At 42.1% G+C, this 23,925-nt stretch overlaps 1 protein-coding gene across 1 annotated transcript in view; it reads right to left on the bottom strand.

Moving 5' to 3' along the window:
* The window catches only part of LOC142097601 (uncharacterized), a 43,923-nt gene extending 38,303 nt beyond the window's left edge, over nucleotides 1–5,620 (bottom strand). The window contains exon 1 of the mRNA XM_075179589.1: nucleotides 5,490–5,620. The gene's annotated coding sequence lies outside the window, so the exon portion shown is untranslated. The remainder of the gene's footprint in view (nucleotides 1–5,489) is intronic.
* Between the last annotated feature and the right edge of the window lie 18,305 nt (nucleotides 5,621–23,925).

Genomic DNA, 23,925 nt, shown 5'->3' with positions numbered 1-23,925 from the left:
CGGGAGGCATGAGCCCATTTAAGGAGTTTAGTTTGGAGATGTGGAGGAACCAAAGTCTTCCCGTGAAGGAATGATCACCTGAGTAGGAGTAGTAGCCAAAATACATTCTGGATCTAGAATAGACCTAACACTCTCTTCTTCGGTATCCATAGAATCAAAGGAACGAGAGAGAGCATCAGCCTTCTTGTTCTTGGACCCTGGTCTGAAGGTAATGATCATATTGAATCGTGAAAAAAAATAAAGACCATCTGGCCTGACGGGGATTGAGGCAGGATGCAGTTTGTAGATAAAGCAGGTTCTTGTGATCCGTAAAAATAGTAACAGGAAATCTGGCTCCCTCCAAATGATGTCTCCAGGCCTCCAAGGCCAATTTGATAGCAAGTAGTTCTCTGTCTCCAATGCCGTAGTTTTTTTCGGTGGATGAGAATTTACGAGAAAAGAAGCCACAGGGAGAAAACTTTCCAGTAGAATTCTTCTGAGACAAAATAGCTCCTACTCCAGTGGAGGATGCGTCAACTTCGAGAAAAAAGGGGAAGGAAGAATCTGGCTGTTGAAGAATAGGTGCCGATATGAAGGCTTCTTTAAGATACTTGAAGGCCTCTACCGCCTCTGGTGGCCAGGTCTTAGCGTTGGCAGATTTCTTGGTCAGGGAAGTGATGGGTGCAATAACAGACGAAAACCCTTTGATAAAGTGGCGGTAATAATTAGAGAACCCAATAAAACGCTGGATGGCCTTAAGTCCAACCGGTTGGGGCCAATCAGAAATCGCCTTTAATTTCTCAGGGTCCATACGTAATCCGGAGCCAGAAACCACGTGACCAAGAAAAGGAAGATGCGTTTTTTCAAAGACACACTTGTCCACATTACAGTACAGATGATGCGACCGAAGGCATTGAAGAATCAAGGAGACATGATGGCGATGAGTAATAATATCAGGTGAAAAAATAAGAATATCGTCTAGGTAGATGACAACAAATTGATACAGGAAATCCTGAAAAACTTCGTTAATGAAATTTTGAAAAACCGCAGGAGCGGTACAAAGTCCAAATGGCATGACAAGATACTCAAAATGCCCATCGTGCTTATTGAACGCCGTCTTCCATTCATCCCCTTGTTTAATACGGATAAGGTTGTAGGCCCCTTTCAAATCCAGTTTAGAAAAAATTGAAGCTCCCTTGATCCTATCAAAGAGTTCAGAGATTAATGGTAAGGGGTACCTATTCTTTTTCATTATGGCGTTGAGGCCACGGTAGTCTATGCAAGGACGCAATCCGCCGTCCTTCTTTTTTACGAAAAAGAAACCTGCTCCTGCTGGTGACGAGGATTTCCGGATAAAACCCCTGTTTAAATTCTCCTTAATATATAGGGACATGGCCTCTGATTCGGGTAGAGATAATGGAAATACCCGTCCTCTAGGTGGTATCTTATCCGGCAACAATTCAATGGAGCAATCCCAAGGTCTATGAGGGGGTAACTTGGAAGCCTCCTTTTCACAAAAGACATCAGAAAACGAATGATATTGAGGAGGAATACCGGAGGGTGTTGGAAGACAGCCCATAGCGGGTCTATGAATCCTGGGAAGACATCGGGAATGACACTCTGAACCCCATGCAAGAACTTCCGGTTTCTGCCAATCTAAAGTGGGGGAGTGAAGTCTGAGCCAAGGTAGGCCTAAGATCAACGGGTTGATAGCCTTTGGAATGACTAAGAAGGAGATTTCCTCAGTGTGTAAGGCTCCAATGCGTAGAGACATGTTGACAGTTCTGTTCTTAATGGATCCTCCAATGATACGACTGCCATCTATAGCTGTAATGGCAATAGGTGGATCTAAGGGTTGCCTAGGCAATGATAACCGCTCTACAATGTCAGCTCGTAAAAAGTTCCCCGCTGCACCGGAGTCAATAAGCGCTGGAAGAGACAATTGTTTATCAGTATATTGCAGAATAACTTGGATAGAAAAACTAGAATCCATAGGAGAGAGAATGTTCATACCTAACTTAGTCTCTCCGTCATCAGTTAGGTCCGATAGTTTCCCGGGCGCTTCCCACATTGACTCAGGACATGACCGGGTTCCCCGCAATAAAGGCATAAACGATTCTTGAACCGCCTCTCTCTTTCCTCCTGGGATAAACGTGCTCTTCCCAACTGCATAGGCTCTTCCTCCGGTGTAATAGGACTTTGGAAGCGAGGAGCCAAACGGAAAGTAAATCGAGGGGAATTCTCTCTCTCCTGAGTGCGTTCACGGAAACGTATATCAATCTGGTTACAGAGAGAGATCAAAGCATCCAGGGTAGTGGGTAACTCTCGGGCTGCTAGCTCGTCCTTAATACGATCGGACAAGCCTTGCCAAAATGTGGCCACTAAAGCTTCATTGTTCCAACGAAGTTCGGCCGCCATAGTGCGAAATTGAAGGGCATACTGGCCCAGAGTAAGGGTACCCTGGCGCAGACGGAGGAGTCCAGAAGCTGCACTGGAGACTCGTCCGGGTTCATCAAAGATGCGTCTGAAGGTTTCCAAGAAAGTGGCACAATTATGGAGTATGGGGTCATCATGTTCCCAGAGAGGAGAAGCCCAGGCAAGCGCTTGACCAGACAATAAAGAAATAATATAAGCGACTTTAGTTTTCTGTGTGGGAAAGTTTCCGGGCAAAAGTTCGAATTGAATAGCACACTGGTTCAAGAAGCCTCGGCATTCCTTAGGATCCCCATTGAACTTGGGTGGGTTAGGTATGCGGAGTTGAGAGGTGGTGGGAGCAGATACAGCTGAACCGCTTGGAGCGGGGGCAGGCTGTGGGGCCGGAGCAGGTGGAGGATTAGGAGCTGCCACCTGAGCTGCTTGGAGCGTATCCAACCTGTTAGACAGAGTCTGCAGAATCTGTAATAACTGTTCTTGATTTTTCCCCTGTTCCTCAACCTGAGCCGCTAAGTTATCCAGTAGTACTCTCGCAGTGGGATTCCCTGTCGCTTCCATCAGTTAGATAAGGGGTCAGAGCAAACTGTTACGATTTTGATGCCTTAGTCAGTATTAGCACAGGCTTACCTAGGGCGCGGAGTCTAACGGCCTTCCGGTCTTCACCAAGAACCACCGCAAGGTAGTGTGGGCTTAGCTGCCGAAGAACCGCAGGTCGCGGCCCCCAGATTAGCCTACTGACGTAAGGGAGAAAGTTCTAAGTGATGGCAGGCAGACAAGAAAATAGACAATGCGGTGCAAGTACAGGCACTAACCGTTAATTCCAGGCGTAGTAGGTCTGGAACAGTAACCGGTAGATGCACGGAGGCAATGGGTGCGTGGCAGGATCCAGAGAATAGTTGGTAACACAGCCGAGTCAATACACAGAAGATAGTCCAGTTGTGTAGTGCCAGGGATAAGCCAAAGAATAGTCAGGTCACAGCCAGGTAGGTACACAGGAGTAGGAGGAATAGAGGGGTTAACAGGGAGCAGGTTCACAGGAGTCAGGACACAGGAACTGTAGCCAGGAACAGGAAACACATTGCTCTGACACAGGCAGCGTGTCAGAGCAGGGGAGATATAGGAGTTTATATTCCCCACCCAGGAGTCACATGATCAGCAGCAGAGAGAACCCGGAAGTGCGGCAGCGCTAACAGAAGAAGCGCTGAAGAGATGGACACCGCTGTCAGCTCCCGCTGACAGCGCAGCGGAACGTGAACAAGGTAAGTTCCTAACACTGACATGCCAGCTTAATACTTGATCACAATTCACTGTCACATTGATATCACCAGGCTTACAGTATTTCTGGGCAATATCTTGTCAGTGCCAGCCAGGTGGTTGTGGTGAGCATTACCGTGGGTACACAAGGCATCATTTTATATCTGTTATACAAAGCCACAAAATATTAGGACAATTTTCGGTGGAAGAGAAGTGGTTGAACTGTTGCCTGAAAGAGATCTGTCTGCCTAATGGTTTCACTAACGCACACTAACCAGACACTACTAAAACGAGCAATTGGAAACGTTTTGGAGTAATTGCACCGTAGTCCACTTTTTTCAAATTATCCCAAAAGTGTTTGATAAAAAAACTTGTATGTCTTTTAGGGCAAGTTTTTAGTACTTTGGCTTTTCTCTTTGACTTTAGTAGTCTAAAATATTGTCTGATTTAATTCTCCATATATTTTTTTTGTAACTTTATTTTGTTGGGTGAAACCTCAAAATGTTTTGACATTCAAATGAGACTAAATATATGCTACATTAACACGAAACACACAGGTTGTGGTTTCATGCCGATATGCAGCAATGACAGCCTGCCATTAGACTGTAGACTCAAACCAACAGGTGCTTAGTAGTGAACTACCCAATGCCTAGGGAACCCATCGTTCAGTGTTTCTTTAATGCCCACTCTTATAATAACATTGCAATTGTGTGCAAATCAAATATGTTATTGTTTAAATATAATGAGTAAGAATTTACAAGATTGCACAAAATAATAATAGTAAAAGTAAATAATAATAATAATAACAATAATAGGAATAATATTAATAATTAATAAAACATGATTAGTAATATATATATTAGCAGGTAGTACACATAGGTATATGTTTACCATGTACTGTAGGCAGAATAGGTACATATCTAGGGCAGGACTGGGGGACAGCATAGAAATGGTTTTACCTAAATTAACTTTTTCTTTTCTTCTTTTTGCTACCTGAAATTTACCAATTGCTTATTTTCCTGGGCAGAGGTGATGTAAGGACATGATTAAGCAAGAAGCACAATTAGTAAAGTCACTTACAATATTTACGGCTATATGATCTATACATACACTGTAAGTTTGCAGAGGATGATTATGTAACCCACTAAACTGACGTGCAGGTCGGTATTTACAGTATAGGGGAAAAAGACTCATGCTAACAGCAGCTATGTACAGGAGGCAACTTAGAATTAATTGCATTAATACTTATTGTTTCTATTTACTGTTCTCTGTTTAATCCGGGTGTAGTGCGTATTAACGGCGCTGTAAACGCTGTTGGTGTTGTTTACAGCACCGTTAAAATGACTACAACCGGTTTGTTCCTTGTTCTTTATCAACAAACTGTGAATAATACGAGGCAGTGTTATACAGAGGGTCACTCATTTAGGGCATATTCCCTCACAATGACCAGAGCAGAATCAACTCTCATTGCAGCCCCGACGGCATGGCAGCGAATGCTTTGGGCTCTGCCGCATAGTTTAAGAGCCCTTGTTCTAACCAGAAGTGTAGATACAAAATAAATGCTATCATGTGTCTGCTTTGTGTCCGTTAAACCCCACAATACAGGATTATAATATTGTGTAACAATCTTAACACTTTATATGGTCTAGCAACACAGTACCATAGGTGTTATAGCACAACGGCTTATTAGTTGCTAGATGGAAAAATAGAATTTGCAGCTCACTTAACATCCACAACCTTTATTTCACCCATCTGCACCCAGGTGTCATTATCTCCCAGCCTTTCCTTTTTTCTTTAGAACCCAAATGTCATAGTAAACTTACGTAACTCACGGCTGCTTCCTCCTGTACAATAGCTGGTTCTCCTCCTGTTTCATGTCCTTTATTTCTATGCAAGAATTTCCTCTTCTTTTTCACATAGCATCGGCCAGCCCACATTTTTTGGCTGTGTTACTGTAAGCCATCACAAAGCACTGACACAGTAAATGAAATCTGTAGTATGTACTGTTACATGTGTCATGGGTGGAGTTTAATACCTTGCTATTCCTTTGCATAGGTGTGACTGTTGGTATTACTGTCTATGGTTTAGTCATCTACTCAACAGGTTTATGGGCAGTAACTCTTGCCTAGGACGTTATTACCTTCCTTCTATAGAATAATTCTAAATATAGACTACTATGCCAAATATATTAAGCATTTCATTTGTATTTAATAAAATATATATAGTAGATTTTGGGTAGCCGTTTTCTTTCTTTCTTAATGAAGTGCAATAGAAATGATATAGCCTGTAAATTGTAAAAAAAAAACATGTAAATCATATATTGCAAAAAGATCATACTTGCCAACTTTTCCTTGTTGGCTTCAGGGAGAGCCCGGGGGAGGTGAGCGTGCGGGGGCAGGGCTTGACGAATTCCATCATTTTGGTCCAGTCTCTAAACGATTGTCAGCTAAGATGACGCGATACTTGCATCATTAAGCCCCAGCCCTGCCACTTATCTATTGCGGGGGCGAGAACCGGGAGGATGCCTTGCTCACCCAGGAACACGGGAGCTCTCCCAGAAATGCGGGAGCCTCCCGGACATTCCAGGGGAGTAGACAACTATGCGTTAAAGAAAAGCAGCTAATGCATCTCTAGAGACTGAAGTGTCTTTTACATTTCTGTCTCCATTACTGAAGTCATGTTGTCTTACCTGTGAGTCTTTGATTAAATCTTGGTCTCCATGAAAATGGCCATCTCCATAGGCATCAATACATGGACATAGGACACAATTTCTGAACTGTGTCATCATGCTACAGATGGTCGAAGCCAACCACGTCTTGTACTGGCTCAGCATCAGGGAGAATGGCAGACTCTTCAGGGAGTGAGGGAGATCACCCCTATTTCAGGGAGTCTCCCTGACATTCAGGGAGAGTTGGCAAGTATGAAAAAGATACACTTCCCTTATTATTCTGTTTCTGTTTTTTCCTTTTCTTTCCTATTGCAATAACCTGCTCTGAATGAAATAATTGATGGTAAAGGTCACTCAAAAGCATTCTTTAAATATTTTCAGTTAGATTGTGTGTTTAAAACAGTTATCTGCAGCAGTATTTTGTCATGGGAATCTGCCGATTTCTATATAGAATGGAGGAACAACATCTACCCGCAGCAGCAGAGAGAGAAGTTCTTGCAGAGAGCCACCCACAGCCCAGGGACTGAGAAACGAGGAGCTATGAAGGTGAAGTTAAAGTAACTCCTGTGAAGACCTCCGTTTCAATAATCCACACCTCCCAACATTTGAAAATCGGAAAGAGGAAAAAAACATGTGTATTGCGCCATCCAGTGGGCATTTCTTGCATTGCCCAGTAGGCATGTTAGGCCTGATTCATTGGGTGGGGTACGAGTTTGCCACGAATCATTATGCCGACACCACTTAGCGCGACAATAAGATTTTGAATTCTGTAATTCCGATATGGAGTTAATACAGATATGTGAAAAAACTGACTCACAACAATTCTGGCATCAGGATATAGCGGCACTGAGATATACTTCACTTGAAAGAGCGAAAGTTACATTCTTGCTTTTAAGGGGGCAATGCGGGGAGCTGCCAAGTGTGTAATGCTTTTAATGAAGGATCGGACAGTAGATAGGTGCTGGGTCCCTGCATTGCCCCCTTAATAGCATGAATGTAACTTTTGCTCTTTCAAGTGAAGTAAATCTCAGTGCAGCTATGACCTGACGCTGGAATTGTTGTGAGTCAGTTTTTTTCACATATCTGTATTAACTCCATATCGGAATTACAGCATTCGGAATCTTATTGTCGCACTAAGTGGTGTCGGCATAATGGTCATCGCTGGAATGACTACCACCAGATTCATTAGGGCACACTTTATGAGTGCAACTCACTCTCCGTATTCTTCGCACGTTTCCATAAGTTCCGGACCCCTGAATTCATCAAGGAACGGATCTGAAGATACGTGCGCTGTTGAATCCGGGTGTAGGTCTCCTGTGCTCTACTACAAAAGACACTGCAGGATACGTCCAATACCTATGTGGAATATAAATTCTCAAAAGAACGCACAGGAAATTAAAAGAATGATAGAATTGATGTCACTTAGTAGTAATAAAGGCATTAATGATAAAACAGTTTAAAAAATCGTGAAATGAAATACATCTATTAGAACGTTGTTAAAGTCTGCTGAACATACAAATACATTTTACAGTTGTTCATGATAGCAAAATCATGTTGCAGGATGTATACGAGACTGATCGGAACTTAGACTAGCCCAGAGCTGGTGCAAGAGATACGGCAGAGAATCAAGTAACAATCACGGCTGTACAGCTTGATATAGCCATGGCCGCGTGTGCTCGAGTTTGGTACGTCTCTTTTGTATATTGAGTACGGCAAAGCGCTACTGCCCCGCCCACTTCACTCCCCGAAGTCAGATGCTGTAGTAAGTGATACTTGTGCTTACTATCACACGAACATTGCTTGCGCACACATCCATGTCTCTCTGTTTCTCGGCCTCATCTGTCTGTTCTGGGCATGCACAGAGTGATTCTGTGTACTAAGTGCTCAAAATCAGCAGATACGGGCCCTAATGAATCAGGCCCGTCTTGCCTTGCCCAGTGGGCATATCTGTCACCACCCGGTGGGCATGTCTGGTGCTGCATGCAGCATACTGCAAAGAGCTTGTGACTTTAACCATTATTATCAACTTTGTGCTGATTCAAAGGATTAGGCTACACACTGTAACACAATAAACATTTATTAATAAACCTTTTATAGAATATATTTATACTGCATATTAATATATATAACATGTACATGTACAAATTATCTTGCTTTATAACTAGCACTGTACATAACCCATTTGTGTATATGTATCCAGTGCACTTGGACTTTGTTTATTGTTGATTAAATACAAAGCTTGAAGATTATTTATTGTGCATTCTGTTCTCTGCATATCACACCCACCAAATTGTACAGCAGTCTACACCACTGTAAATTTCTTGACACACCTACATTGCGCCTGGGATTATATTGTATGTTCCCGACTGCAGAGCACAGGTTCAGCTTTGTTTTGTTTACTTCCCACCTCTCCTCCAACCCTTTCTTAGCTGCTGTGTGTTCTGGAATTCACTTTTACCTCTTTGCACGGTGCACCGGTTCTGAGCTGAGTTGCTTTTTCTTTTATTGCAGTCTGTTTCTGCGCTTGTACTGCCCTGTATGCAGTGTTCTATGTACGGTGCCGCGGAGCCTTTGTGACGCCATATAATAAAAGATAAAAATAATAATAACAAATAGCATTGTATTCGCAGCATCAAATTGCTTCTAAAATGTATTTGATTTGCATGATATGATGTCTAGAAATTCAGTTTGATTAACTCTATTTCTGGGTGCTTGTAAATAACCAGGACTTGAAAATAATTATATTAAAAGAAAACATCATGATATATAGTGAACACTTTAACCCTGTTGACTGGGTTATGAGCAGTGCGAAAATATTCTGTCGCTCACACAAGCCGCAGTATACTTCTTATACCAAACAAACATGGCATTATTCCACCATCAGATACAGGGAATACTGTGTTCAGTTTGCCTTGCACATTTTGTACTGGGATCAGCACAAAGGTAATGTGCAAAGACTGGTGGGATTAGCCAGTCAAACAATTCTATGCTCACCCCAAACACCCTAAGCTTGTGGATTAGCTTCAACTTCCTGGAGAGGATATTAGTGCTCCCAATGAGTGCAGTGTGCACCCGGTGGAAACACTTTTCCTAAGTTTAACCACTAGCCGCCAATCATTGCTTGTTGGAGTGCATGCAGTGCTCGTTTTCAGTGTTATTTGCGCAGAGAACAAGGGTCCAGTTATGGTCTCTCTGCCCCCATCACCACTCTAGTTGAATATTGAATGAATAGGTGTCTAGGAGGTTTAATTGCCCCGGAGACACCCTCTCCAACTCTTGAGGTGAGTGCATGGTGGGAATAGGCAAATACAATTTGCAATTGGCCTTCAACGTGTTATAGGTTTCCGAACATCGTCCTTTATGTCCACAACAAGTCCCGTTTCAAGCACAGACCTGTCATTTGTTCGCTGTTGCCACTCTTGTTGCAGGTGGCAGCTTAAGTGTGACCAGTTCAGAGTCTCACAATGTGGAAATTACCCTCTGTCAACAATTATTATTATTTGTAATAATATTCCCTAGCGTTTTACAATGGGTTACGAACACAGTAATAAAATAAGTCTGACTAGTACAGATACATGACATCCAGGGGCAGGCTGGGCTGGGGGTCAGGGGGGCATCTGCCCCCTGGGCCAATCCCATAGTGGGCTACCTTGGGCTGGACTACTGAGCCTCCTGCATTTTTTTTCCTAATAGGCTGCTGAGTCAAGTCTTGCACCCTGGGCTAAAATTTGCCAGCCTTCCCCTGACAACATCTAACCCCAGGCGACATCTCCCACACCAGCTGGTCCTCAAATGACCTCAAACATACCCACTCACCATAAATCACCCACCCACTGCCCTCAAATCTCCCAATCAACCCAAAGCTTCAAGATTTGCCACGAAAACACCCAAACTCATCCTAAGAAAACACCTCTAAAACTCAACTTCACAGAGCCCTAATAACTTACACAAACCCCATATGTTATCAATTAACCCCAAATACCCCCAGTCACCCTAAAAACACCCCATTGATCCAAACTTCATTTCTGCCTCCAAATACCAAATCACCTCTAGTCACCCTGAAACACCTAAACACATACCACCAATTCCTGATTACCACCATTCCTGATTACTCACATATCTGCTCCAAAGCACACTACAGTCTCTTTTTCACCTCAAAATATCCACTTGATCACCCTAAAACATTACATCATCATCATCATCATCATTTATTTATATACACCCTAATATTAACCCCTAGGAAAGACAGTAACCATAAATGTATCCACAGGGCAGATTGAATTCTGATCAGAATCAGAACATATGCTTAGTGAGACGTCAGATTAATTTCTATAGGACTTATCCTTGCAGGCTGGTGGAGCAAATGTATTGTGGCATTAGCGAGTATAATGAAACATATACCAAAGTAAAGCCACATCACTGATGCACCTAACTGTGACAGAGCATATTCTTAGCTCACATCCTTCTCAATAAAAAAAATAAAGCCGCAACCTTGATCCATTCAATAAATGTCTTGTCAGCGAATGCCAGGGCCGGATTAAGGGAATGGAGGCCCCTGGGCTAAGGGGGCCTCCATTCCCCCGTGAGCCCCCCCCCCCCCCCCAGAGGCTTGTCCCCTGTGAGCCGAGCCGCCTCAGCCCCCAAGGCACTTACCTCCTTCTCATGGCATTGCGGTCCTTCCCCGGCGCGCTGTACGATCTCGTGAGAGTGAGACTCACGAGATCTCCTCAGTGAGGAGACTACAATGCGCCGGGGAAGGACCTCAGTGAAAGTGCTTAGCAGCATTGATTGGGCCATGGGCGCCCCCGACCGATCAATAATGCTGCTGAGCACTTTCAAGGGCCCCTTGGATGCCCGAGGCCCCTGGGCCGTAGACCAGTTAGACCTCGGGTTGATCCAACCCTGACAAATGCCAAGAACTTTTGGAATGGCAAATCCGGGGTCCCAGCAGGGTTCAGGCTTTCAGAAATATTTGACAATAATGCAGATGGTATAATAGTTGGGGTGAAGCTACTTAGTTGGTTTACATTTAGTTATTCCTTCAATAAGCAGTGCTGAAACTGTTTGTTTGATAAATAGGTCGTGTTTATATATTATCAGAATATAGCTGCTTTTAATCAAGGTTCAGTGATACCAGGCTAAAATGACCAATGAAAGGTTTAATTGCATAATAATTATATTCAACCATTTTCATATTTGCCTCACCCTCGGTTCACTTAACAGCATGGAAAAATTCACAAGAGCGCAGAACGTATTTGATGGGAAAAAAGTCTCTCATGACAACTTACTGATACCACTAACACCAAGTAGTTGGACTTTTCACGCCCACACAATTCCTTCCCGTAACACCTTTGTGCAATGGTAGAAAATAAATATGTGTGCAAGCGTACACTCAAATAAGCAAGTATTTACTATACCAAACGTCCTGCCAGGTGTTAGTAATGGGAGGGCAGTGGAACATATCACGTTACCTTGTTATTAATATGTTTACGTCTTTCAGTATTTTCTCTTCAGGATGTTCCTTTATATTTGCTGTGAACTACACATGTAGAAGTTCTCTTATAAAGGTACATAACCCCTTCATTTCTTATGCTCTGAGTAGCTCTTTTGGGTACAAAACCATCCTGTCCACCTAATAACCAGTTTCTTTTTGCATTCACATATGAGGGTCAACAATACACCTGGACAAGACTATCACATGGCTATTGTGAGATTTCTACACCCTTTTCCTAGGTCTCGGAGAAATATTTGGGTGATTGTGTCCTTCCCAGTCTGTCCTGACTTAGTATGTGGACTATTCAGTTTCTGTTCACCCTGTATCAAGGCATATACACTTCATTTCCGTACTTGTCTATGAACCTTGCTCTAAAGGATTATCGAGCCTCTAAGGAGAAATTGCTATTGTGTCTACCTAGGGGTTTATTACCTGGTGACATTACATGTGGGTACAGACATCTTTCCAAGGCAGGATTTTGGCATCCTCAATATTCTCAGACCAACCACAAAGTTTCTCATGCTTTCTTTGCTGAGCATGGCAGCTAGTACCACCAGTGGATACTAATCTACAACCTATAGTATAGTCGAACCCTTCAAAAATGTGACTTATCTGGAATGCCTGAACCTTGACATAATAATGCCCCTTGTTCATGTCCACCTAAGCCACTTGGATCCAGAATTTGTTTTAGCTTTCTTTTGGTAATCTCACCAGATATTACTTATGCCCTTAATGACTTATGACTTTATGGTCATTATATTTCAATGTGCACAAGATTTAAACCAGACCATTTGTCAGTGTTGTGCTCATTCACCCCATAACCCTAAGGTTGGTAAGCCAATGATTGCTCTTCCATTCACAATGACAGACTGTAGGCAGCACTAATCATATAAGGACAACGGCTGTTTGTAAGGGCCTGAAAGTATCAACAAGTGGTGTGGAAATCCTGGACCAAAGACTTGAACAACCCGGTGTATCGTCAACTAACCACTTCTGCTTTCGGTTTAATTTGTTATGAGAATAATAGAACACACTCAGTAGGGAACATTCACTGTAATGCTTCTGTAGGAACCTAAATACTACATATAGGAGGGTATAATTTGGCACAGGAGGTAAGCCCTTATCAATGGTTTTATTTTGTTTGCAAAATAAGTTTAACAATGGTTAAGTATTAATTGATAAAGAAGTTGCTCTTTGGGATACATGCTTCCTGCCATCAGACACACCTATGGGAGTATCAGCTTTATGGTCAATTATGCACTGGTGAGTGCAGGGTGCAGCAAGTTCTCCGAGGGCACCACATTTGGGCAATCACACTCAGGCCCAGGTTTTGAGGGTGCATTGATACAAACACACAGAACCCTACAATTATTACCATTTTACTGACCTACTTCTATGTTCAGTTTATGTTTTATAATCCGATGGGCGGAGTTGCTGAACGTGCAGCCTTTATGGATATGATGACCAATAGGAAGTCTTTGTGCTAGCAGTTCTGTTTGTTAGACAACTAAATTAAGTTTCTGACTAGTTACTAAAGTTTAGTCCAAAGCCTATACCTAAGAGCAATGTTAGTAAATCAGCCCCATTGTGACCTCCTGTCACACTTTTACCTTTATGAAGCAGTAAATTATTTAATTTGTAAAATTTATCATGTTACATATGCAGTATATCTGCCACATTCTTTTAAATCCCATGTAAATAAATTTTGCATACAATCACATTCACTTTTGTTTTAAAAAATATTTGGTCACTGTTCTTCAATGCTGTTGTTTGAAATAAGCTCATATGTGATTATCTTAGCACAACTGATTGTGTGCTCAATTTGCTTATGCTCGTTCCATGCTTTATGCTTAAGAGCCAAATGCCTGAAACGCATCGGTTATCTGATTGCTTATTTTACTTTGCTGCATGTTTGAATAAAGCTTTGCTTTCTTTAGGTTTGGTGCCTGGGATTTCTGAGTACAATCTAAGGCTCAACTAAGCTTCTTCTTAAGGTTTTGACCTACCCAAGCACTGAAGTTTACACAAAGATCATGTGAGCTGATTAGCTGCAGCAGAAGGCAAGGGTTAGATTAGGTTTGTATAAGAATATATGTTTTTACTTTTGCCAGTATGATAATTCCTTTGTGGGACCTCTAGCTGGCAAAATGTCTTACAAAGCATCTGCGGAATATCAAAAAGCACAACGGAAGCATTGCTCTCTATATGCACACACTGACCAGATAGAGCCACATAAGTATGCACAGTTCCTTGCATTTTTCTGGCCTATAAATGACCAACTTAACCCCAAATATGGTAGCATAATATGAGCCATTAATAAATGGTTTCTTGAATAAAAAGAACTGCCCTGAAATGCAAAGACAGGTAAGGAAACACAGTTCTTTTATCATATCAAAAGAGATTGTTATGTTTTACATCCAGTTATAGACATGTAGGGTGGATTTAACATGGAGTGAATTGGAAGAAAACAGGGAAAGCACATTACAAGCAAGTATGTGTGAACAAGTCCTTATAGCAGTGGTTCCCAAACTTTTTCAGTCTTAGAGTCTCCATAATTTTCTAAAGGCACCCCTCCAAAATAATTACGGAGCAGTCCCGTTTTACAAGTAGTTGGGTCAAAATAACATAATAAGTATTTAGGTCAGGACAGAAATACTTAGTAAGTTGTTTGCAAAAATAATACACATAAATCCAAGGGAAAATAATATTTTTATATATATTTTGCAATCATATTTCTGTAAAAGTATAATTTACAGCACTCATTAAGAGGAATAAGATCAAACAAAATAAAACGACAATATGTACAAAAATCATCACACTGTGCCCCTTCACCTTTACACTGTGCCCCTTCATGATCACACTGTGCCCCTTCACCATTACACTGTGCCCCTTCATGCTCACTCTGTGTGCCCTTTCATGCTCACTCTGTGTGCCCTTTCATGCTCACTCTGTGTGCCCCTTCATCCACACTCTGTGCCACTTCATGCTCACTCTGTGTGCCCTTTCATGCTCACTCTGTGTGCCCCTTCATCCCCACTCTGTGCCACTTCATCCTCACTCTGTGCCACTTCATCCTCACTCTCTACCCCTTCATGTTCTCACTCTGTGCCCCTTCATCCTCACTTTGTGTACCCCTTCATCCTCATTCTGTGCCCCTTCATCCCCACTCTGTGCCACTTCATCCTCACTCTGTGCCACTTCATCCCCACTCTGTGCCCCTTCATCCTCACTCTCTGCCCCTTCATGTTCTCACTCTGTGCCCCTTCATGTTCTCACTCTGTGCCCCTTCATGTTCTCACACTGTGTGCCCCTGCATCCTCACTCTGTGTGCCCCTGCATCCTCACTCTGTGTACCCCTTCATCCTCACTCTGTGCCACTTCATCCTCACTCTTTGCCACTTCATCCTCACTCTGTGCCCCTTCCCGTTCTCACTCTGTGCCCCTTCATCCTCAGTCTGTGTGCCCCTTCATGTTCTCACACTGTGCCCTTTCATACTCACTCTGTGTGCCCCTTCATCCCCACTCTGTGCCACTTCATCCTCACTCTGTGCCACTTCATCCTCACTCTCTACCCCTTCATGTTCTCACTCTGTGCCCCTTCATCCTCACTTTGTGTACCCCTTCATCCTCATTCTGTGCCCCTTCATCCCCACTCTGTGCCACTTCATCCTCACTCTGTGCCACTTCATCCCCACTCTGTGCCCCTTCATCCTCACTCTCTGCCCCTTCATGTTCTCACTCTGTGCCCCTTCATGTTCTCACTCTGTGCCCCTTCATGTTCTCACACTGTGTGCCCCTGCATCCTCACTCTGTGTGCCCCTGCATCCTCACTCTGTGTACCCCTTCATCCTCACTCTGTGCCACTTCATCCTCACTCTTTGCCACTTCATCCTCACTCTGTGCCCCTTCCCGTTCTCACTCTGTGCCCCTTCATCCTCAGTCTGTGTGCCCCTTCATGTTCTCACACTGTGCCCTTTCATACTCACTCTGTGTGCCCCTTTATCCTCACTCTGTGTGCCCCTTCATGTTCTCACACTGTTCCCTTTCATACTCAATCTTTGTGGCCCTTCATCCTCACTCTGTGTGTCCCTTCATCCTCACACTGTGCCACTTCATCCTCACTCTGTGTGCCCCTTCATCCTCACTTTGTGCCACTTCATCCTCACTCTTTGCCACTTCATCCTCACTCTGTGCCCCTTCCCGTTCTCACTCTGTGCCCCTTCATCTTCAGTCTGTGTGCCCCTTCATGTTCTCACACTGTGCCCTTTCATACTCACTCTGTGTGCCCCTTTATCCTCACTCTGTGTGCCCCTTCATGTTCTCACACTGTTCCCTTTCATACTCAATCTTTGTGGCCCTTCATCCTCACTCTGTGTGTCCCTTCATCCTCACACTGTGCCACTTCATCCTCACCCTGTGTGCCCCTTCATCCTCACTTTGTGCCACTTCATCCTCATTCTATGCCCCCTTCATCTTCACACTGTGCCCCTTCATCCTCACTCTGTGCCCCTTCATCCTCACTCTGTGTGCCCCTTCATCCTTACTCTGTGTGCCCCTTCATCCTCACTCTATGCCACTTCATCCTCATTCTATGCCCCTTCATCTTCACACTGTGCCCCTTCATCCTCACTCTGTGCCCCTTCACCCTCACTCTGTGTGCCCCTTCACCCTCACTCTGTGTGCCTCTTCATCCTCACACTGTGCCACTTCATCCTCACTCTTTGCCACTTCATCCTCACTCTGTGCCCCTTCCCGTTCTCACTCTGTGCCCCTTCATCCTCAGTCTGTGTGCCCCTTCATGTTCTCACACTGTGCCCTTTCATACTCACTCTGTGTGCCCCTTTATCCTCACTCTGTGTGCCCCTTCATGTTCTCACACTGTTCCCTTTCATACTCAATCTTTGTGGCCCTTCATCCTCACTCTGTGTGTCCCTTCATCCTCACACTGTGCCACTTCATCCTCACCGTGTGCCCTTTCATTCTCACTTTGTGCCACTTCATCCTCATTCTATGCCCCCTTCATCTTCACACTGTGCCCCTTCATCCTCACTCTGTGCCCCTTCATCCTCACTCTGTGTGCCCCTTCATCCTTACTCTGTGTGCCCCTTCATCCTCACTCTATGCCACTTCATCCTCATTCTATGCCCCTTCATCTTCACACTGTGCCCCTTCATCCTCACTCTGTGCCCCTTCACCCTCACTCTGTGTGCCCCTTCACCCTCACTCTGTGTGCCCCTTCATCCTCACTTTGTGCCACTTCATCCTCATTCTATGCCCCCTTCATCTTCACACTGTGCCCCTTCATCCTCACTCTGTGTGCCTCTTCACCCTCACTCTGTGTGCCTCTTCATCCTCACTCTGTGTGCCCCTTCATCCTCACTCTGTGCCCCTTCACCCTCACTCTGTGTGCCCCTTCACCCTCACTCTGTGTGCCTCTTCATCCTCACTCTGTGTGCCCCTTCATCCTCACTCTTTGCCTCTTCATGTTCTCACACTGCCCCCTCCTTCATTCTTTTGTCCGTCCATTGCTGTTTCCTATCACCATTTCCTCTCCGTTCCTTTGCTTATCATACTTGACCTTCTTTCTTCTTTTTCTTCTGTCTTCTCTTCTGTCTCCTTTCTTCCGACTTCTCTCTCCTGCCGCTCCTCACTAAATATGTCGGATGGGATGATGCAACAACCGACATTCAGTGATAAGTGAGGAAGGAGGAGGATGCTTATACAGTGTTGGAAAGTTCTGAAGAGTCTAGTGGTAAACTGGTATTTATTGGGACCTGTTGGTCTAATTTATATTCAGTTGTTTTTATTCTCTTGCTGAATTTGAGAACTTGTATTAGGCCAATCTCTAATAAAGATATTGTTTTATATTTCTCTGTATCCTGTATACGTGTCTAGAACCAGAAGCCCCAGGGTACACCGTGTGAGTTTAGGCTCTAACTCCCTGGGTCTTCACATTCATGTTAAATAAACTAGGATGAAAGACCATGCTGTCCATTAATCAAATTTTCACTAATGTTTTGTGTATTTAAATGAGATATTTTTGAGAGTAAAAAGGTTTTTTACAATGTTACAATGCAGGTGAGTTCATTTGTTATTTGTTTTACTTTTTAAGTATAGTTAACACATTACATATTAAATTAATTGCAGAAAATGGTTCAACAAGAATCACTTTTTCAGACGAAAGAAATAAAAAAATAAAAACGAAAATGAAAGTGGGAGGGTAAATTACAGCTATGCGGAAGTGAATTCAAGGGGTAAATGTATCAAGGTCCAATTTTTTCACCAAAATCGTCGCAAGTTGCGAGAGATAACCAGCGATTTGAGTCCCCAAGTCACTATATATATTGAGTAGCGATTTTTATTATGATCTTCCAAATCGCTGTTCATCTCTCGCGATTTGCAGCGAGTTCAAAATCACCCGTGTTTAGCTGAAAATCACCATTTGCAAACCAATACTGATTTCTGATTGGTTGAACATTTTAGATGCCAAACTCTGGCAATTTTAGGCTCACTAAAATTATAATATTAAAAAACCCTGATTCGAAGAACAGAAGACTGCAAGCCATATGGAATTACAAATTGGGGGTCCACCTAACCTAAAGAATAGAAGATATTTTCAAGAAGATATTTTCAAGCATGGACTATTTGGATCTACAAATTATTTTGGACATCTTCATGGACCTTTATTGGAATTACAAATTATTTTGGACACGGGTTGCAAGTCATTTTGGATTAAAAGCTGCTGACAAAAGAAGAAAACATCAGATTAGTGAGTATATGGGGATTTATTGTTTTCAATAAATATATGTGGCACTAAAAAGGGTATTTGGTATATTTTGGGTTTTTTTATTATTTTTATTAATGCTGTGGGGTTTTTATGAGGGTGTTGTGGATTATTTACCTTTTTTGTGGAACTACAGGTCGCAACAAGGCATGGGTGTTAGGGTATGTTGGCACTTGTGGTTCTCCAAGTGCCAGCATGCCCTGGCTGCCATGGGTATGCTGGTGTTTGTAGTTCTACAAGCAGCAGAATGCCAAAACTGTTCAGGGCAGCCTGGTCTGGCTGGGAGTTGTAGTTCCACAAACAGAAATGGCGTCTGTTTTTTTTGAAAGACGGGTGGACCCCACTTAAATTTTTTTCCAATTTTCACACAACCAGCAGTAGGCTGGCAGCACTAGGGTCAATAGCGCTTAGAGGGGAGACCCCACACATATGTTTTTTAAACATTCATCTATTTTTAAACATTAGACAGCTGCCAGGACCTGTGGCTGTATAGGCAGGCAGTGTAACAGTGATGTGTTTGGCAATCTCCTATAAAAAGCAGTGTGTTGTATCTGCCAATTTTGATTTCAAACTCGAGCGAGTTCGCAAAATCGCAGCTTCATATATTTGGAGATTTGTATAGCTAGGGTGTGGAAAAATCGGGACTACGATTTACTGGGATTTAAAAAAAAAATCATCTTAATACATCGGCGAGTTCAAACTTTCCCGAGAAAATCACTGGAAATGCAAAACCATAGCTTGATACATTTCATCATCATCATCATCATCATCATTTATTTATATAGCGCCACTAATTCCGCAGCGCTGTACAGAGAACTCATTCACATCATTCCCTTCCCCATTGGAGCTTATAGTCTAAATTCCCTAATATAGACACACACTCACACACTCACACACAGACAGACAGACAGACAGAGAGAGAGAGACTAGGGTCAATTTTGATAGCAGCCAATTAACCTACTAGTATGTTTTTGGAGTGTGGGAGGAAACCGGAGCGCCCGGAGGAAACCCACGCAAACACGGGGAGAACATACAAACTCCACACAGGTAAGGCTGGGAATCGAACTCATGACCCAAGTGCTGTAAGGCAGAAGTGCTAACCACTACGCCACCGTGCTGCCCCATTTACCCTGTACATTTACCCCCAAGAATGCATTTCGGTACCCTATATGAAAAAAAGAGAGAAATGGCTGTCCCAACACCTACAAGACTCTATCACAGGCACAATACTTGACTCTTTTAAGCATGACTATCCACGGAGAGAAATTCACTTATTATCTACCCCCCCTACTTCCTTTACCACTCTCTTTACTGTGAACTCTCACAACTCCTTATGCAAAACAACACTCTGAGACGTTAATTTAGTGGATAATCTCAAACTTGAGAAATCCAGCTATTTAGTACCAGTATCACCTTGTATTGGAGTCTTAAATATCCAGTACCAGTGATACTGTAGCTCACAATTTATAACAATTCTAATGACCCCTGAAAATGACATAATTCAATAATAAAGAGTATAATTTCCATTCTAAGGTCCACAACTCTTTTACTTGAATAGATTATCTCCTAACTGTGGATAACCTGACCCTTCATACACACATAGACAATATTGTCATTTCCAGCCATGCCCCTATCTTGATTAATTTAGCCAAACTCGCACCAACCAGCAAGAGAGCCTTTTTTGGTGCTGTCTTTCTTGTTTATTCCAAAATTATGATTTTCAAATATAAATAGCAAGAATATATGGATGATAATATGGAAAAAATTTTGGAAGCAGTCCAAATCGGTAATTCAAGGCCACATAATAGCGTATTTGTCTAAGAAAAACACACACATGCTGGCACATTCTAAACAAAGTAATAAATTACATATAATGCTACATAAACAATGCTGAGTCACTGGAAGCTTACACTAAAAATAAACAAATTCAAGTAAACTTTCTCATACAAGTACAAAGGAAAATAGGTTACACCAAAAACAAATTTTACTGATGCAGCAACAAATATGGGAACGTAAAAAACATTAGAAAACCACAGCTTAAGGCAGGAATAGATTACTCCTCTTAATCAGAAAGAACTGCTCATTTTAACTCCAAGACTTAATATGGCTACTCCCACAAACAGCAATTTATTATTAATATTATATTATCATATATATATATATATATATATAGCGCCAATCATATTATACAGCATAGATGCATAATAACCCACCTTCATTATCGCTATCAAAAGAAAAGCTTTATTTTCAAAATGGATTGACTGAAGACCTCTCTCCACAAAAAACATAACATTTAGAGAGCTTTGTTGATTCACTTCCCACTGCAACCAAGATACAAATCAGGACAAGCTTCCACAGTACGAGCTGGTACGAAACCAGAATACTTCATGGAGCCGCGCAAATCCAGTGACCGTGTGTGCTTGGAACCTTACCTACTTTCTAAGCGTAAGGGTTCATACAGATTATTTACCCCCAATTTCTAGGGCCACCTATAAAATATATGGGCACTCACTGAGAGATGACTAAAAAAAGTTATATCTTAATGTCTAATTAATAAATTAAGGTTAGAACAATCTCTCTATAAGTCAAAGGGAAAATAATGTGCAATATTATCTCAGACTCAAATATATAGAAAATTAAATTTCAATTGCTGCACAATGTCAAAATTAACTATATAACCCTTTTCTTCCCCAAATGTACATTTATTTATTTCTGTACCCCCTATTTTTAAATTTTAAGCTCATTAAACCAAAAGAAACCCTGAAAAGATCTCCTCACCAAATCCATTACCAGTGTTATCACACACTGATTAACATTATTATGTAAAGATATACTCAGTGTTCTAAACGGAAGTTTAGAAGTGGCAGTGTGAAAAATGTAATGGGAATGTAAGTGAATGGAAGTTCTATAGTTTTACAATAAAAGCAGTAGGAGAAATGGCGGTATGGCATACCACCGCATACACCCCCACTTCCACCATTCGATATACTGCTAGTGATTCCTCTTTTTCTAACTAAGCTGTCTATAGTATTAATCTATTTAGAAATTGGATGGGTTATTCCTGTGTATTATTGCTTTTCAAGCTCCTTTCACTGTCACTACCATTTTTCCCATTAGCCATACTAAAAATGGGCAGAGGGGTGGGGCCTGGGAAAATTCGATGGTGGTACAAAATAGCACCAGCTGAGCTATTTCTGTTTAATTTAATGTAGATTAGAAGCCCTGTAGAACAGGATCCTCTGTACTTGTTTTGTCTAATATCTCAAATCGATGACCCATTATCTCGAGACGGGAGTGAGCCAAAACCCACAGAGAATCCCAGGGAGGAGGAGTCAGACACTGGATACCAGACCAATGCCTACAAGATAAGGTCAACCATTTGGGATACGAAAAAGAGCCACGCCCTCCACCCTCATATTCCCAGAGCTCCCCACCATGAGAACTGGAGCAATTTATAAAGCAGGTCACCCAGGGGTCTAAGGTAGACTTATATCAAAGTGGATTACCGTTCCCGCTGGAATGTTATAAACTGTAAGATTAGAGCAGAGCCTGGTAAAGTCCCCATGGCACCCAGGGCAAGATACTGATTTGGTTCCCCATGTACCCCCTCCTTTTTTAAAAACAAAACAAGTTTAAAGTTATCAAGGCCTTTCAGTGCCCACATGGCACTAAGCAGGAGCCTAGGTTGACTAATGGATGATTCGGCTCTGTATCAGAGACAACATCATGAGGAATTGCGAAGTGTTTGTTAATTCATCGAATCTTAGTTGGTTCTAGCATCTGTGTGCCTGAATGCTGGACAGAAAAAAAGTAAATTAAAAAGTTTTGGGTGTAAAACAATGATCAGAATGCAAGAATTACTGACATGGGTTAATATGAGCTAATGTTACAGGAAGTACATGTAAAGGCCAAATTTCAAAATCCACTGTCAGATGCAACCTCTATGACCAGAAGCTTTTTGGAAGAGTTCCATGAAAGAAACAGTTCCTAACAGCAAGACACAAAATGCCATGCCTGAACTTTACAAAATACCATGGGAACTACAAATGGAATTGTGTGATGTGGTCAGATGAGACAAAAATGTAACTTTCTGGCAATGTCAATGTTCGGGGGCTCTTCTGAAAATCAGTGGCATTATGAATTCCACTCTATACCACCAGATTATAGACCAAAATCTGTCTGCCTCTGTCAGAAGGCTGAATATTGGCCATTGGTGAACCTTTCAGCAAGAAAATGACCCCAAACATACATCAAAATCCACACCAAAATGGTTTGCGGGAACACAAATACAAAGTGTCGCAATGACCCTTTCAGTCTTCAGATTTGAAACCAATTGAGAATCCGCGGTGTGTATTGAAGAGGGCTGTCCACAAGAATATCAAAGATCTGTAAATGTTCTGCTTGGAGAAGTGGTCCAAGATCCCTCAACAAGTGTTCTCCAATGTTAATAAGCATTACAGAAAGCGACTCAGTGCTGTTATTCAGGGGAAGCTTCACCAAATGTTAATAATGGGGGTGCCAATATTTTTGGAACCAAAGTTTTTTCAAACAATTGTGTTATAAAGAAATGTTTTTTTTTAGTTACAAAATACAGTGGGAAAATAAAAACTATTCAGCTTACCACTTTGTCAACTCTCATAATATCACTCATTGCATGTGTGGCTTATTTCATATATTGATTTTAGCTAATTTCCATGAAGGGTTCCAATAATTCTGGAGTTGACTGTATTTCTCCCTCTGTTGGAGAACAAGACATTTCAGGGAGGACAAGTTGCTTTATCGTATGGGCAACAGAGGGCATAACTACCATTAGATCCCTTATTGATCCAAATGCCAGAAAAACCTATTTTTACATAATCTTACCAAATCTAGATCTAGCCTCTACTGTCTAATTGTAAAGTGCTACAGAATTTTCTGGCGCTATATAAATAAATGTTGATGATGATTATGTTTGGTATTCACCTGAAAATCCTACAATATTGCTATATTACTTCCCATGAGGCATGTGGAATATTGGTAGTAATACCTGCAATATGGTCATGGAAGAAAGTAGCAGCAATAGTATAAGAATGTAATAAAAAAACATTTAAGCCACATAAAAATGTTTCCCTTTCAGAATACTATGGTATTTTTTTTTTACCAAACACACTTGATCCCCACCCCCCAGTTCAGCTACAAATGGTGGATAAAAGTCAGGTATCCAATGTATGGGTCGAACTAGAATTTGTGGTTCCCATAACAACATTTTGTCCCCCCATCAGTTCCCTATATCATTACTCCTACATATTCCCACTATCATTTCATCCATTAACC

This window comes from Mixophyes fleayi, chromosome 7, assembly GCF_038048845.1.
Source record: "Mixophyes fleayi isolate aMixFle1 chromosome 7, aMixFle1.hap1, whole genome shotgun sequence".
In the NCBI taxonomy this organism is placed as follows: Eukaryota; Metazoa; Chordata; class Amphibia; order Anura; family Limnodynastidae; genus Mixophyes; species Mixophyes fleayi.
Note: the sequence above shows the minus strand (reverse complement) of the source record. Positions and strands in the feature narration are given on the sequence as shown.